Raw genomic sequence first — 17,427 nt, 5'->3', positions numbered from 1 at the left:
GGGCTCCTCCGCCGCTGAAGCAGGCCCAACATGTCGCTCTCCTGCAAAGCAGCTCATCTGTCACCGTCTCATCGGATGGTATGGAGAAAGTGAGGGAAAAAAGAGGAATAAAAATATATGCGATGAAAGAGGGAAAAAGACACCCTGTCAACGCAAATTATATTAGTCGCTCTGTCAAAAAAAATTATAGTTATAGAATCCACAGCCGTCAAACTAACTTAATTTTAATCAAATTTATAATAAATATTATTAGTATTAATGTCTTTAAATAAATTTATTTTAAAAATATATTCTATAACTAATCTTAGAGCAACTCTAATAGGAGCCCAAACCAAAGCCTCTATTATTTATGGGTTAATTGGATTCATGCCATTACAAAAACAACGTTTCTGCCATTTACCATTACAATTCGACTATTTTGAAATTTACCATTACAATTCTACCTCTTGCCGATTCTTGCCAATACGTATGGCCTCAGCCTGGGCCCATCTGCATGTTGTACTCGCGTACAGGAGCGCCGTATCGACGGGCACTTGACCACGTGGACGGCATCTCCATTCCGTCTCCTTCCCTGTCCCCTTCTCCACGAACCCTAGACCGGTGATTTCAGCAGCGGCGGCGGCGGTGGACCGAAGTTGTTCGAGGGAGGGCTGCTACTGGAGGAGGGCTTGGCTTAGCTTGGCCTGGCTCTGTCCCTGCAGCAATGGTGGCGGGATGAGCTCCATGGCATAGGTCCCTGGGTGCGCCGCGGTGACGATGGAAGGCGGCGACGGTAGGTATGCATCTGAATCTCTCTCGAGCTGACCCAACATGAGGAGACCTCTTGCAAGCTGCCAGAGCAAGGTCAAGATGGAGAAGCTGCTGCAGGCTCACAAAACAAGAGGTTCCTTCTCACCCTCTTCTTGTTTTCAATTTTCTAAAATTATTGCTATGTGCACTAACTTGAAATTATTCATGAAATAGGAAGAGGCAGGAAACAGAAGAAGAGATTGCTGGGCCATACCAGGTGAAGAAAAAGAAGGCTGCAACAAAGAAAAAGAAGACTTTCCAAAGAAAAAGAAGACTCCAATTAAAAAGAAGCTTATGAAGGCAGCTGCTGCTCCACAACTTAGTGTTGTCCGAAGCCTCAAAGACTTCATTGCCAGCCTATGAACTTGTGTCATGCCAATATGTGACAGCTGTGTGAAATAAGCTGATGGTAGCTGTGTCACCTATATTGGTGTCTTGTTTAAGTTACCTGTGTGAAATGAATTTATGTCTTTTGCTTAAGTTAGGTGTGTGAACTATATTGAAGCCAGGTGTGTGAACTATGTTGAAGCTAGGTGTGTGAACTACGTAATTTCATTTGTGAAAACTATGTTTCTGTCAGCTGTGTGAGAACCAAATTAATCCATCTCTATCTGTTGGAAACTGGCATCAGCTGTGTGAACCAAGTTACATTTGTTCTCAACTGTGAAACTTGCAAATTAGCATGCTTAACATGCTCCAGATTGGCCTGTGCACTTCTCTTTTTTTTTCTGATCTGTGAAACTTGCAAATTGGCATGCTGAACATGCTCCAGATTGGCATGTGCTCTTTTTTTTGAACTGTGAAACTGTCCAGATTTCCTTTATAAAATCAAGTTGCCGAATCTGAGGCATGCCAACAAACACCAAAGTCACAATTTCATAAGATAGTTTCTGCCTCCCATTTTTATATTAGAATATAACAACAAAAAACATGGAAGTTGGTCATACAAACTCAGCACACTACCCATTTGGGGAGGTTCGGTGCCAGGCCACAAGACTTACAAGCGTGATCGAATTGCAGCAGACCGGCAACTAAATCAGGACTACTTTTGTTGAACGTCCACTTTACAATGAGGAACATTTTAGAAGAAGGTACAATCTTTGGCCTAGTTTCCATTTGCATGACACATTGAATTAATTTGATAAACAATTCTGATTTTGTGCTGTAGGTTCCGCATGAGACGGGAATTGTTCATTTGGATAGTGGATGAGGTCACTGCCAAGACTATCTTCTTTAAACAGAGGAGAGATGCTGCTGGGCAGTTAGGATTCTCTGCTCTTCACAAGTGCACGGTGGCTGTAAAGATGCTAGCATATGGAGGCCCAGCTGATGAGTTGGATGATCATTTGAAAATGGGAGAGAGTACTGTCCTGGAGACCCTGAAGGAATTTGTTATGACTGTGATCGAGGTGTTCGGCAAAGAATTTATTCGTCCTCCTAGAAGTGAGGAGATAGAGCACATATTAAGCATCAATTTGGCTAGAGGTTTCTCGGGAATGATAGGCGGCATCGATTGCATGCACTGGGAATGGTCTAACTGCCCGACTGGTTGGCAAGGCATGTACAGAGGGCACAAAGGCAAGCCAACTCTAATACTTGAGGCGGTGGCGACCGAGGATCTTCGGATTTGGCATGCTTACTTTGGTTTACCAGGGTCTCACAATGACATTAATGTTTTGCATCGTTCTAATGTTTTTGATGATTTGGCTAACGGAAGGGCACCCTCTATTGAGTTCCATGTCAACGACAACATATATTCCATTGGATACTACCTAGCAGATGGCATCTATCCCGATTGGCCTACACTAGTGAAAAGCATTCCTTTGCCAGTTAGCAACAAGCAAAAGGTATTTTTAGAGCAACAGGAGTCATGTCGAAAGGACGTGGAGAGAGCTTTTGGTGTCCTACAGGCTAAGTGGAAAATCTTGCATAGGCCAGCTCGTTTATGGAATCAAAAAGTACTTAATTCCATTATGCGTGCTTGTGTCATACTTCACAACATGATAGTTGAAGATGAGCGCGGGGTTCAGCTACCTAATATCCAACCATCAGAATGGCCTAGAGTGGTTGACCCGCCAATTAACCAGGATAGAGAAATCCTGGGAATTGAGAAACTTGTTGATGCTCAAAACATCATTCAAGACAGAGAGACGGCAGCTCAGCTTCAAAACGACCTGATGGAACACATGTGGATGCTTTACGGCCAATGCTCTGGTCCTTTTGGTCCTAATAACAGGACCTAAAGTATTTACCTGTAGGTTTAGTTTTTTTGTTGCCGTCTTTGTATGTAGCTGTAGGTTTAGCTGCAGGCAGCCTACTGATAAGGCCTTTGTATTTTGTTGGCAGCCGACACATGTAGATATTTTGTTGCTTGTTGATAAGAAATATATGATGGTCATTTCTGTTCTTGAGTTCACTGTCGCCACAGATTGGATGGCTCCTACTGATAAGTTTAACAGTATTTTTTGGCTGATGCCGCTTATTTCTGTTCTTGGCCATGCTTGCTTGGATAAGCTTTGGCTTCAGCCTAGCTCACATTGATGTTCTTGGCAGTTGGGGTGGATGGGAATCTGCAATCCCTTTTCTATTCTATCTAGGATTAGATGGCTTGAATCAGGAATCAGGTTTATTAGTGCGTAAACTTGTTGATATGAGCTACATGCTTGCTGGAGCATCTTTCCTATGAGGACCTGACAACTGACAGGCACAAAATTAGTGATTTATAATGCTGATCCACTCTTGGTAAAACAAAAGTTTTCTAGAGTATTTTTTCAGAGTCCAAACATCTGAGATGTAAAAAAAAACTGGCTGATGACGATAATGAGATAATCCACTGAAAGCAGATACTACTTGGCACTCTGTCTGCAATAGATACTGACTACAAAAATTCCACATTCTGCAGCCATTTAAAAGAATGACACAGCATATAGTTGATGCAACCAGTTGCATTCTAATTGTAGCGGGTTGCAGCTAGCTTATATAGATAGTTGCATGCTATCCATTCTAATAGCAAGAGCTCGCAGCTGCTACTAAAAATACAGAAAACAACAATGTTGGCTGAACTCAGGTGCAGCTGAAGAAACAATGCTCAAGCAAACTGGTCAGTCCAACTTGAGCAGCAGAACAACAAAGTACATTTCTCAAGCAAAGAGAATAAATTAAGCTTCAGTCACTGACTAATGATTGCTTGAAAAGATGGTTCCCCTATTGCATCAAAATGACAACAAAAAGGATGAAGCCTTGGTAGACGGTTGTTACACATGAACTGAGCAAAGTCTCATGCAAACTTGACAAGCAGCAGGATATTAATTCATACAGAGCAAGATTAAGGCTACAACTCTCACAAGGATTAAACAAATCAAATAAGTGCTTGCAAGAATGAAACCTGAAGAAATCAAACTCATGCATCCAACATTCAGATATTGCAAACAGGAGGATTTTCATTCACAGCCAGTGCTTACCAAAAGATCAAACAGTAGTTCACAACACTACAGATAATACATCAGTTTAACAGATAATAGAAAAGTTGCACACAATACATTTATTCAACTCTAGTTCAACTCAAGTTTAACACACACTCCTTAGTCTTCATTGTTCGAGGGGCTGATGAATCCTCTGCGCTCTATGATTTGCCGCTGCATGCCAAGATAATAGTTTTCAGATAAAGGGGGACCTTCTCAATGTCAACCGACATAATACTAGACTCAGCTGATATCAGGTGAGCCTCTGACTCCTTCTCTCTAATCGCATTTTCCTTCTTTTTCTGTTGTACACTCATCTTCATATGCTTCTTCTAAAGGTTGAAAAGATCCCTTTGAATTTTAATTTTTTCATCCTTCCTACTAAGGATTTCAATCATTTGTTGGTCTTGCTTCTGTTCAGTCTTCTCTGATTTCTCCTGCAACCGCTAGAGGACTTCAACAGCCATACTAGATGACGATGTCTCTATGAAGCTCTTTGATCTACGCCTCTTCGCACTATCCCTACCCTCAGGACATGATGTGTCTATATTCTCATTCCCAGATTCTACATGGCCAGCCACACTATGGCTTTGAGTTGGAGGAGATGACATTCCATCCGGTGATGTACAGTTGTTTAGCTCAAGAAACTTATTGTTCCATTTGGCCTCATTGCGAAGTTTTTTCCAGCAATGCATGATGGTAAAAGGTTATGTCCTCTCGTACATTTGTACAGCATCATCAATCTGCACATTTGAATATAGACTAAACTGATTCAAAAAATAAACATATAAAAATTAGAGAGATGGAGGACAACATGAGTGTAAGTATACCCGATCCTGCTCATTTTTCCGCTCTCATTCAGCCTATCAATAGCTTCTTTGTGCGCACAAAACTTGTTCATCACTTTCTGAATCAATGCCCACCTATGCTGAATCGCAATCTAGCTATGGTTGGACCCTTCAAGCTTATGCTCATTGAAATAATCATGCATCCTCTTGTAATAACCACCTAAAGTCTGATTCGTACCTACATGTTATGCCACCATGTTATTTGGGCATCAAAGGGTCAAAGATTTCTTAAAAGACGTTGCAAACTATTACCAGTAATATGGTCTTTGCTAATATTCAGAAATGTCGAACACACCACCAAGTCCTCCTCTTTGGTGAATGCAGTTCCTCTCCTGGACATGTTTTTCTTCTTTGCGGCCCTCTGTGATTTCAATGATGGAGGGTCCTGAGAGCCATGGGTGTTGTCAATGGAGAACCCCTAACTAAGTTGCCCATTCATAGGTGGGCAGGACATCTGGGAGGAGCCATGCATGTTGAACTAGTGATGAAAAGAACTGTTAATCATTGATGTATTGATATGTAAATAGAACAAACCATCATGCATGGCTGCAATAAACCTGGGGGTTTGGAGGAACATCCAAAGATTGGAAAGCAGCAGAATAACCAAAATGCCATTGATCTGCCCCAAAGATTTCTCCAGATTCGCCAACACGACCACTTGTGCCACTGAAAATGTTATCCATTGTCTTGTTCAAAGAGATTCAATAATGGTGATGCACAACAAGAAGCAAAAGAATATATCAGCACAGACGATGCATTTGGTTCTTCCATCCATAGGCAATTTAGTCCCTATCTAAAACCACCAGCAACATATATGCCACGGGGAAGTAGTCAACAAGACAAGTCTTCTACTGTATGTAATATTGTTTAGTTTAAGATGGCTCATAGAGTAACACAGACACTTCCTTCCTTGCAAGCCCATCACCAATGTCACAAGCTTGAAAGTGTAGATGAATCATAGTTATTCAGCAAGAATATGTAATCAAAGGCAACGTAAGTGTAAGGAAAAAGTACCCTTGGCCCATTTACTTTGGATTTTGGTGTTTGATGACCAACACAACCAAATTGGACTAATGAATTTGCAAGTGTTTATTTTGTAGTTCAATAGGGTGCAAGACGTAACTTGGACGAAGGCGATGTGATGATCCGATGATCAACACCTCAAGCAAGACATTAGGAGCACAAGAGAAGACCCAAGAGATCAAGCAAAGTCCAAGCATGAAGATTGGAACCAAGCCGTACGCAAGATCGAGAAGAAACGAGCTCGTAGAGGCGACCGGACACTAGATCGAACGCTGGTGGCTCGGCAGTCGGGATGACCGGACGCTGGACCGGTGGCTCGGCAGTCGGGACAACCAGATGCTGGACCAGTGGCTCTGCAGTCGGGACGACCGGACGCGGGCAGCGAAACTGACCGGACGTAGGAAAGCAGCGTCCGATCGAGTACAGAGAGGTTCCAGAGCGGCAAATCTACGACCGGATGCGCGGCAACCGGACGCTAGCCAGCGTCCGATCAGTATATTGCTGGCTCAATGGTCGGGACGACCGGACACGTCCGGTCAGGATGATTCAGCGTCCGGTCAGTAGCAGTTTTGCGGGAGTTCGACCCCCAACGGCTACTTTCTCAGTGGGGCTTATAAATACAACCCCCAACCGGCCATTTGAAGGATGTGGAGCTGAGGAAACATACTAAGGGTGTTGATACACCATTTTAGTGATCTCCACTTGCATAGTGCTTAGTGATTCATCAGGTGATTAGCGTAGGTGCTTTTGCGAAGTGCTTAGGTTGATTAGACCACCGCTTATGCGCTTGCTCTAGGTTTAGGCCTAGTGTTTAGTGAGGTTTGCATACCTCTTACCACTCGGTGCTTGCGAGCACCATTGTTGTACATCGAAGGGGCTTGAAGTCTTACGAGATCATACCAACCGCGTTTGTGGTGTGGCCGCCATCGTGTACCGGAGGGAACAAGGCCCACGGTGTTTCGGCCGGAAGCTTGATAGTGAAGACGGTGGGGAGCATCCAGGAGAGGCTTGCCGGAAGGCATGTCAGAGACCTACTTGCACGTGGGGAAGGCTCGAGGCTATCCACAGAGTTACCGGACCGAGAGCTTGGCCCTTGCGAGGGGCTCCAACGAGGACTAGGGGGAAGCTTGCGCGCTTCTCGATACCTCGGTAAAAATACCGGAATTGTCGACGGGAGTTTGCATATCTCTACCTTGCTCTTTAGCTTCCGCATTTATATTGATTACTTTACTATGTTTGCGGTAGAGATAGCAACACACTAGCAAAACCATAGTTGCACATCTAGATAGTTTATCTATTGCATAGGTTTTGCTAGGGTTAGAAAAAGAGGCCATAGTTTAGAGTTAGATTTTTTAAGTTGCCTAATTCACCCCCCCTCTTAGGCGTCATGGTCTGTTCAATTGGTATCAGAGCCGGTTGGATCAATTTAGACATTTGTCTTAACCGCCGTTGAGCCGACTCTATTTAGAGTGGTTAGGATGGATACCACTAGGCCTTCGCACTTTGACGGCACTAACTTCCCATACTATAAAGCTAGAATGGCTTGCCACCTTAAGGCGGTTGATTTGGGTGTATGGAGAGTCACTCGTGACGGGATGAAACCCATCAAAAATCCCAAAAAACCCACAAAGCATGATGAAAAAGAAATGCACTTCAATGCTAGAGTTAAAAATTGCTTGTTTGAATCACTTAGTATGGATGTTTTTAACCAAGTATTCACTTTAAATACGACAAATGAAATTTGGTTAAAACTCCAAGAGCTTCATGACAGCACAAGCAATGTCCATGAGCAAAAACATTGTCTAGTAAAGCAAAACTATGATTCCTTTACTATAAATGATAATGAGCTTGTTCGTGATATGTATTCTCGTTTGAATCTAATTATCAATGAGTTCCATTCTATAGGATTATTAAAGCTAGATGATGTGGATATCGTGAGGAAGATTATCTCCGTGCTACCATAAAAGAAATATGCAAGCATCATCACCATCCTTCACAACATGGAGGGCTTGAGCAACATGACCCAGGCATAGCCATTGGCAAGTTAGTGGCATTTGAAATGTCACGTAAGATGGGTCAAGAAGAAGCTTGTTCATCAAGCAAAGGCAAAGCTCTCGCTTGTAGCGAGAAAAAGAAGATGAAGGGCAAGCAAGTTAAGACAAGCTCAAGCTCAAGTTCCTCAAGTGAAGATGAAGAAGAAGATAAGGTCGATGATGATGATGATGAAGATTCAAGTGATGATCAATCTTCCTCCTCCACCTTCGACCTTGATGAAGAATCAATCAAAGTAATCAACAAGGTGGAGAAGATGATCCAAAGGCTAAATGTCAAAGGTGTGCCCATCCAAATTCAAGATTTCATTTTCACAAATCAAAGAAATGAGCAAAAAAAGAGAGGATGCTATGGATGCGGCGAGTTGGGGCACTTTGTGGAAATTTATCCAAACAAGTCCACACCCAAGACAAAGAAGAAGGCATACAAGAACCAAGCCCTCACATCAATAAAATCAGGGGATGATTCTTCAAGTAAAGAAGAACCCCATCACAAGAGGCGAGGCCGCAAGCACTCATCATCAAGCTCCTCTCGTGTGTGCCTTATGGCATGAGGTAACGAAAGCTCTTCCTCTAGTGAGAGTGATAGTGATGATGATATGCCTTTTTATCATGAACTTGTGCAAGAAAATCTTAAATTTTCTAAAGCTTGCACTAATCAACAAAAGAAGCTCAAAAGTTAAAAAAAAGCTAGATAGTTCACAAAAAAAATACAAAACCTTGCTTGAACAATATGAGAACTTTGTTAATCTCAATATTGAACTATCTACTAAAATTGAGAAACTTGAGACTAGTGCAACAACAAATGCATGCACAATCTATGATGAGCAACTTGAAAAGAAAAATAAAAAATTAAAAGAAAAGTTAGTTAGCTCACAAGAAGCATATAATAGTTTACTTGCTAAAATGGAAACCATGTGCAAACATTGTGATGAGCTAACTAATAAAGTTGCTAATCTTGAAGCCATTAGCACAACCCCCACCAAGGCATCTAAAAAAAGTTCTATCTTTAATATGTCTAAAAAGGATGCATCCACTTCTTGCAATGATTTATGTTTAGACTCACCTTTGTGCAACTAAGTTTGTGTTGAGAAAGTTGTTGTAGATACATGCACACAAGAGGTTGCAAAGAAGAATGAGCAACTCAAGCAAGAAGTAGCTCGCCTCACTAAGGACTTGACTCAAGTAAAAGGCAAGGCGAAGCAAACCCAACTTCATCAAGATAACACCGTCAAGGGAGTGAAGAAGCTTGATGAAGGATAAACTGTGGTTTGTTACGTGTGCCACAAGGAAGGTCACAAGTCCTATGAGTGCAAAGGTGAAGAAGGGGGGAGGAGCAAAGTAGAAGGAGAAAAAGCAAACAAGCAAGCTCTCCAACACCTACACCAACAAGGTGGACAAGAAGGCCTCCACACCTTATCTCTTGAAGAAGAAGAAAAATGACAAGGTGGTGGCCATTAAGGTGAACAAGCAAGCCAACAATGGGGTCAAACGCTTTTGGGTGCCAAAGGAAATCATTTCAAACATGAAGAGCACTAAGAAGGTTTGGATTCTGAAAGGGAAGTGAGAAGTCCGTCGGACTTCGGGGAATTTGGAGACTTGGCAAAGTATGGGTGCATTTCATGGGATCCATCATGATGGACAAATCATTGCCAAGTAGGTTAGTAAATTCTATGGACCCAAATTCCCCTTCCCATGTTAGGTAACTAGATGTCATTACTTTTAATTAGTATTCATTTTAATTGGTATTGTTTTTCAATTGATATACTCTTAAAGCATCTAGTTATCTTTCATGCCTATGTTTGCATTTACATGCTTAAATCTCTTGTCATGCATTCAATAGGTATATCATATGGTAGGCTTGCTCGGTTTCATTATCAACCCTTGGAGCAAACCTACATGGTTTAAAATTGTTTAGAAGCACGACACATAGCTTGTTTTACAATTATTTATCTAATATGTGCCAAAGTCTAAATTGTAGATAATCTCTTCCAAATATCATCTTTCAAGTGGTATTTTGATACTTAAATCAATATGCACAAATTTTACAAGTATTCAACACTAGTGTGCACAAATTTAGGGGGAGCTTAATTCTACAACTTGGATGCTTTGAGACTAACACTTTTTCAAATGGTATAAATTTTTCAAACCTATCACATGTGTAGTAGTCTCATTGTAAGGAAACTAGAGTCCCCGGAGTTAAGCATCATTCTTCAATTGGCATCATCATGTTGATTTCATTTCATATTTATATGCTTTCTCCATGCATTATATAGATTAAACTCTCTTGTACAACAAATTGCAAATTATGCATATGCTTTGCTTTCTACCATATGTATGCATATATTTAGGGGGAGCTTAGTCTATATAATGTGAGAGTCAAATTTTGTGATCCATTTCACTCTATACAAAGGATCACGAAATTTGACCCTCCCTTGTGTTACTAATGTCTTCCTTTTCGGTGTTTGATGCCAAAGGGGAAGAGTTTGAAGGACCAAAGATAAGCATTTAGTTACAAGTAGTGATGGTCCGAGAAAGGGAGAAAAGTGAATTATGGGTTAGTCTAAGTAATGGGAGAATATTTTTTAGAAAGCTTGGCGTTAATCCATAATATCACATGGGGACATTTGCAAGGGCAAGATAAGCTTTTAAGTAAAGTTTTAATTGGTATCTTACAATTGACTTCGATTGGTATCCCTTAATACCATATATGATTTCAATTGGTATCTTTAAGTATCAAATAAAATTGCCCTTTGCATTGCATCCTAGCAAGTAGGTAGTTTTTAACTTCCAAATTCCTATTATTTGCTTGTTTTGGTCGTGTTGGCATCAATCATCAAAAAGGGGAAGATTGTAAGGAAAATGGACCCTTGGCCCATTTACTTTAGATTTTGGTGTTTGATGACCAACACAACCAAATTGGACTAATGAATTTGCAATTGTTTATTTTGTAGTTCAATAGGGTGCAAGACGTAACTTGGAAAAAGGCGATATGATGATCCGATGATCAACACCTCAAGCAAGACCTTAGGAGCATAAGAGAAGACCCAAGAGATCAAGCAAAGTCCAAGCATGAAGATTGGAACCAAGCCGTACGCAAGATCGAGAAGAAACGAGCTCGCAGAGGCGACCGGACGCTGGACCGGATGCTGGTGGCTCGGCAGTCGGGACGATAGGACGCTGGACCAGTGGATCGGCAGTTGGGACAACCAGACACTGGACCGGTGGCTCTGCAGTCGGGACGACCGGACGCTGGACAGGTGGCTTTGCAGTCGGGACGACCGGACGTGGGCGGCGAAACCGACTGGACGTAGGAAAGCAGCGTCCGATCAAGTACAAAGAGGTTCCAGAGCGGCAAATCTGTGACCGGACGCGTCCGGTGGCAGACGACCGGACGCTGGCCAATGTCCGATCAGTACATTGCTGGCTCAACGGTCGGGACGACCGAACGCGTCCGGTCAGGACGATTCAGCGTCCGGTCAGTAGCAGTTTTGCGGGAGTTCGACCCCAACAGCTACTTTCTCAGTGGGGCTTATAAATACAACCCCCAACCGACCATTTGAAGGGTGTGAAGCTGAGGAAACATACCAAGGGTGTTGATACATCATTTTAGTGATCTCCACTTGTATAGTGCTTAGTGATTCATCAGGTGATTAGCGTAGGTGCTTTGCGAAGTGCTTAGGTTGATTAGACCACCGCTTATGCGCTTGCTCTAAGTTTAGGCCTAGTGTTTAGTGAGGTTTGTATACCTCTTACCACTCGGTGTTTGCGAGCACCATTGTTGTACATCGGAGGGGCTTGAAGTCTTGCGAGATCACACCAACCGCGTTTGTGGTGTGTCCGCCACCGTGTACCAGAGGGAACAAAGCCCGCGGCGTTTCGGCCTACCTCGGTAAAAATACCGGAGTCGTCGACGGGAGTTTGCATATCTCTACCTTACTCTTTAGCTTCCACATTTACATTATTACTTTACTACGTTTGCGGTAGAGATAGCAACACACTAGTAAAATCATAGTTGCACATCTAGATAATTTATCTATTGCATAGGTTTTGCTAAGGTTACAAAAAGAGGCCATAGTTTAGAGTTAGATTTTTTAAGTTGCCTAATTCACCCCCCTCTTAGGCGTCACGCTCCCTTCAGTAAGCATATACTATTTTGAAGTGGAAAAACAGTTCAGTGGAAGAAGCCAAGTACCAGGATGTCGGATGCGATTTAAGAACGTTGTTCCACTTTTACCAACCCATCACCACCACCAGAAAAAAAGCCTAAGATCTGCGAGCAACAATGGACCTGCATTTCGGGCAGATGCAACACATCAGCACATAGTGGTAGTAGGAAGGAAGAGAAAATAGATGCAAAGTACACCGAAGCGTAAAGTGAAAATTTCACAAGCCTCATGAACCCACAGAGTGACAAGGATCCTAGAAATCTAGAGCACTGGGAAGAATCAGAGGTTCCAGTATTTTCTATTGAATCCACATCGGACAGTACCATAGCGCACACCAAGAACTACGAATCCTCCAAAGCTATATGCGAATCACAGTGCTCTGTTTTCCAAATAGATAACCCAATGCCGCAGGAACAAAATATGAGGGCGAACCCTCATAAAGAAACCTACCTGAGACGAAAGCCACAAGCGGAATTATGTCGCCATCGCAAACGCTAGAGTTCCTCGGACGATGACGACGGCGCACGCGCATGACTCCGGCCGCAGCAACCGCAAAGAAAGGCAGGGGCAGTAGGGAGCCGCAAGAACCTCTGGTATGAGAGACAAACATATGAGATTCGAGATCTATGATTCTAAACGGGAGGGCGAGCGAGTTCTTATTCAACCTGGAGAAGGAGATAAAGAACAGGGAGCTACTACTACCACCAGCGGGAGGACACGGCAGTGGGGCGGAGGGATCCATACCTATGAAGCCTAGCTCGGTGCAGATTTCGCCGACGGCGAAACGGTTGCGCACGGTTGCGCGGGCGTGACAGACGTATGGGTCGATGAGAGAGACGGACGTTTATTTGGGTTCCCATTCGACACCGACGCATACTGGGTCTTCGGTTTGCCTACTCCGTTGGACCTTGCATTTTTCTCCGGAACCAACCTGAACTAGGCATATTTAGGTTTGGGTGAGGCCGTTGCAGACAGTTTAATTGTGACCCAGCTCGAGGGCACTCATATTCAACTATAGGGGCTCAAACAGAGGTCCTACTAGAGTTGCTCTAAGACTTTGTTTAGATCCATAGAATTGAATTCTATTCTAATAATCATAATTTAGGCACAAATCAATAAAATTAATGTAGTTGTATGTGAAATATATTTGTATACTATTGTTTGCCACACAAGTGAGACACTTATGTGCTGCACTTCTGCTATAAGGAAACGAGTCGAAGAGTGTGCTATAAGTTGCAAGGTAGAAACATAGAATTGAGACATAGAATTAATTTCTATCAGCCTGCTCATGAATTTAAGATAGGCTTATATTGGAACTTTGGAAAGTCGTGGAATACCAAATTCTAAGTCAATTAGCTTAGTCCGTTAACCAGATTTCAATTCCTTGGATCCAAACAGTGAATGTTCATATTTTTATGAAAATGTAATTTACTGTCTCGTCTGTGTGTTGTGTCCGGAGCGGTAACGTAGGTGAGGCAATGCACGTTGAGTTTTAATATTTTATAGGAGTCACTTTTTGAAAAACGGTGGGAGAAAAACTTCTTTATTGCTTTCAATTATTTTTGGCGTCTTGAAAAAATCAAGGGTTTTGGCAACTAAATTTTAGGAACTCTCAGAGATGCTTTAACAACTCGATCTTTTTTCGGTGCCTAAATAATTTTTGGAAAGACTAACTATCCTATATGAATATAAAAGGTGACGACCTATTAACAACATATAATCGCACAAATCAATCTTCTACATTATTTTGCATCTACTATTTTCTCTCAGCTCTAATTCTTGCTTCTTGTTCTTTGTTGTTGTCTACTTGGTTGCGACAACGACTACAAGGTCCTAGGGGCGGTCAGGCCGACCTAGGGCAGCCCATTGCCACCGTTCACCCTGAAGGGGTCTCTCTCCGGAGCTCTTATCGGCGTGTCTTATGTATCGCGCTCCCGACGAAACTCTCCCTGCGATGTGTGTGTTACGTGTCGTGCTCCTCGTCGGTTATGGTTTTATTTTTAGCATACCGATGGAACACGGCAGCGCTGAAGAATCATCCGAGGAAAGGAACGATTACAATTGAAAGAGACTACTTACGCATAAACGAACAACACACAGTAATGTATAGCTTAATAACACTTGGAAAACCAGTGTTTGCGCAGATGACACGATCAACTGACGACGGTCAGTAGCTGCTGCTTCCCTCGTCACCGGCTGCGCTGTGCGCGCACAGTGAGACCACTGCTAGTAGTAACAAGATGGACAAGTGGGAGGACACCCTTGTTCCCGCCATCCCTTGGTTGTTCCAATATGTTCAGAGTGGGGTTTTTGGAATGGATTGCTAGTTGGACGTGAGTACAATGACTATATATATAGTTGGATTTGGTGTTCGATATCGTCCAATTCAAGTCCCATTCCCTGATTTTGAGGTGCGATCGAGTACGGTGACGATCGATGTCTTTGAACGCTTTCATGGCGGCTAGCATGCATCATTGTGTGCTCTAGCTGTTTCACGTCATCACACATATTCTTGGCATCCAAGGCATAACCGAATCTCTCAGATTGTTTATCCGATGATCAAGCAAGTACATATGGGATGGCGCAAAACGAGACCATGTCCTTGACAAAGCGTAGTATTCAACATACTCCTGTATGTTTATGTATTTCGTATGCCTGGCTGGTTTGCTGTTTTCAAGGAGATGATGGTCTGGATCTTTCAAAAGATGGTCTGGTGTCTGTGAAGACGGTGGAGTCCGTCCTGTATCTGAGAGCGAAGATTAAGGAGCAAGCAAGACCAGCTGCAAAGCAATCCCCTGCCGCCAACACGACTTATGTATTCGATTGATCGGTGCGTGATTTTGTTTCCTATATAATGTATTTAGCCATTACTAGCATGCATGAAGCATTTGACTACTGAATGTGAAATAATGCTTGCAATCTCTCAAACCAGAATGTGACTGTCTAGCAAATATTTCTGTTGACGCCAAATTGGATCACGCAACAGCAAGAGCAAGCCTGAAGTCGCACACAACCTATCATACCTAGCAAGCAATCCCAAAACCATCGAGGGATCGGTTAGGCTGATTCGGAGACCGTCCTTCGCCACAAGAACTTAGGAACATCTCCTGGGAAGACCCATTGGTGACATACACGGCTAAGGTTGTCCTATGGTTGGCAAGGCCAACAAGAATGCCGCTGCATCTCACAGAGAGATGCAACAGACAAGACATTTGAAAAGTAGGGCAAAATGAGTAATAGATGTAAAAAAACTCGGATTTGGATCCCTCAATCGGTTGTGAACCATTCGTTTATAGAGGGGGTCATTTTGTCTTAGTAGGGTCAAGATCGTAATCTAAAAATTTTCCATGCCAAAAATATATCTAAAACCGATTCAGAAACCAACGAGTCGGAGTAGGACAAGAAAATCAGCCTAGTCAGGTCCCAAACAGGTCAGGCTGGTTTTGTCGGGCCAAATAGGACACCCTCAGCACACCATAGGGAAACCGTCCTGACCAGCTAGGGAAACCTGCCACATGGGGACCCGCCGCGTTAATTTACCTAAATCAAGCGTTATCCACTTGACCAACCCAATTTAACCAAATCAACCTCGGTGATCTCTGGAAGATGCTATCCACATCTCCACTACATCCATACTAGGATCCCTGTTGCATATCATACCACAATAGCCACCACAAATCAAAGATTTCATCTCCACAAATAATTACATAAAATCAGCAAAAACATATATTACCATTGATTAATAAATTAATTGTTACAACATAAATGAAGACATTGATTAAGCTATGTGTAGTGAGATTCAGACGACTATCTTACCATATTATACTACACTACGAATTACACTCTAACTAGTAACGGGTGGTTGCCTTGCCCATGGACGTCGCCACCATAGCTTGGATGTCTCTTGCCATTAACCAATTTTGCCAGTATCGACAGGCCAATATTCTATAGGTACCTACAAAATAACTTAACGAATGTGTTGATGTTTTTGGACCACCGACGAGTATATTTGTATTTGCGCATCTGACTCGGGTGGTGTGCTCGAAGGACACAAGGGTTTATACTGGTTCGGGCGAAACGTCCCTACGTCCAGTTCGCTGCTGCTCGTGTTACCGGCACTTGGTTTGCAGTAGGAGTTACAAACAGGCGAGAGAGGGAGAGGATCTCAAGTCTCTGGTGAAAGGAGTGAATGGGTGCTGAGAGCTCGCTTGCCGCTCAACCGTGTGCTCGTGTCGTGCTCTTGTTTTCATATCCTCCCTCCACGGGGCGCCCTGCTTTCTCTTTTATAGATGAAGGAAAAGCGCGGGTTACAGAGGAGGAACAATAGAAAGACAAGAGAGAGAAGAAGGCTTTTAGGGTTGCTGGGTCCTTTTTCTCCTTCATGCGGGTCCTGCTGATCCTATAGATGTCAAAAGGGACAACTTCATGTCGCGCCCTGTTCGTCACTAGCGCCATGCACAGGTGTCATCTACCGGTCATGGCGTTCCACTCCGTCCCGGCGGACGTCGTGGTGAACTGACGCACCTGTCAGCGTCCGTATGAGGATTAGGCAGAACAGCTCCGGTACGCCCGACACTGTTCTTGATGTGAATCCCCAGGTATGGCCTGTCATGGCCACGGGTTACATCGAGGTGCGCCAACCTCTTCCCTGGCGTAAGAGTTTTGATGCAGGCCCATACGCTTGGATCTGGAGTGGTTGGCAGCGGTATGCGTCCTCGAGGTCGAGCGGGGCGACGCCCGCGACCTTGGGCGAGACAAAAACCACGTCCTTGTGGTCGAGCGAGACAGAGCCCGCGCCCAAGGGGTCGGGCGAGACCGAGCCCGTGGCCTTGGGCGAGATGGAACCCGTGGCCTCGAGGTTGGGCGAGACGGAACCCATGTCCTTAGGGTCAGGTGAGATGAAGCCTGCACCCAAGGGGTCGGGCGAGATGGAATCCTCAGCCCTGAGGTCGGGTGAGACGGAGCCTGTAGCCTTCGATCGTAGGATTCAGGACATCGGAAAGATTTTTCTTCATTTCAGTCCATTAGGATCTGATCTGTCCACCGTCGTACTACGACCGCGCATTCGGTCTCCTGGCGAGTCCAA

The 17,427-nt window shown here is 43.5% G+C and overlaps 1 protein-coding gene and 2 pseudogenes across 1 annotated transcript in view; 1 reads left to right on the top strand and 2 right to left on the bottom strand.

Annotated features, from left to right (window-relative positions):
- Positions 1–17,427, bottom strand: part of LOC136494747 (short-chain dehydrogenase TIC 32, chloroplastic-like) — a 52,079-nt gene that overhangs the window by 25,880 nt on the left and 8,772 nt on the right. The gene's annotated exons all lie outside the window — the stretch shown is intronic.
- LOC136493801 (protein ANTAGONIST OF LIKE HETEROCHROMATIN PROTEIN 1-like) lies at positions 811–3,032 on the top strand (annotated as a pseudogene).
- On the bottom strand, positions 4,782–5,851 carry LOC136494748 (uncharacterized; annotated as a pseudogene).

This window comes from Miscanthus floridulus, chromosome 11, assembly GCF_019320115.1.
Source record: "Miscanthus floridulus cultivar M001 chromosome 11, ASM1932011v1, whole genome shotgun sequence".
NCBI lineage: Eukaryota > Viridiplantae > Streptophyta > Magnoliopsida > Poales > Poaceae > Miscanthus > Miscanthus floridulus.
This window is presented reverse-complemented; position numbering and strand designations above follow the sequence as displayed.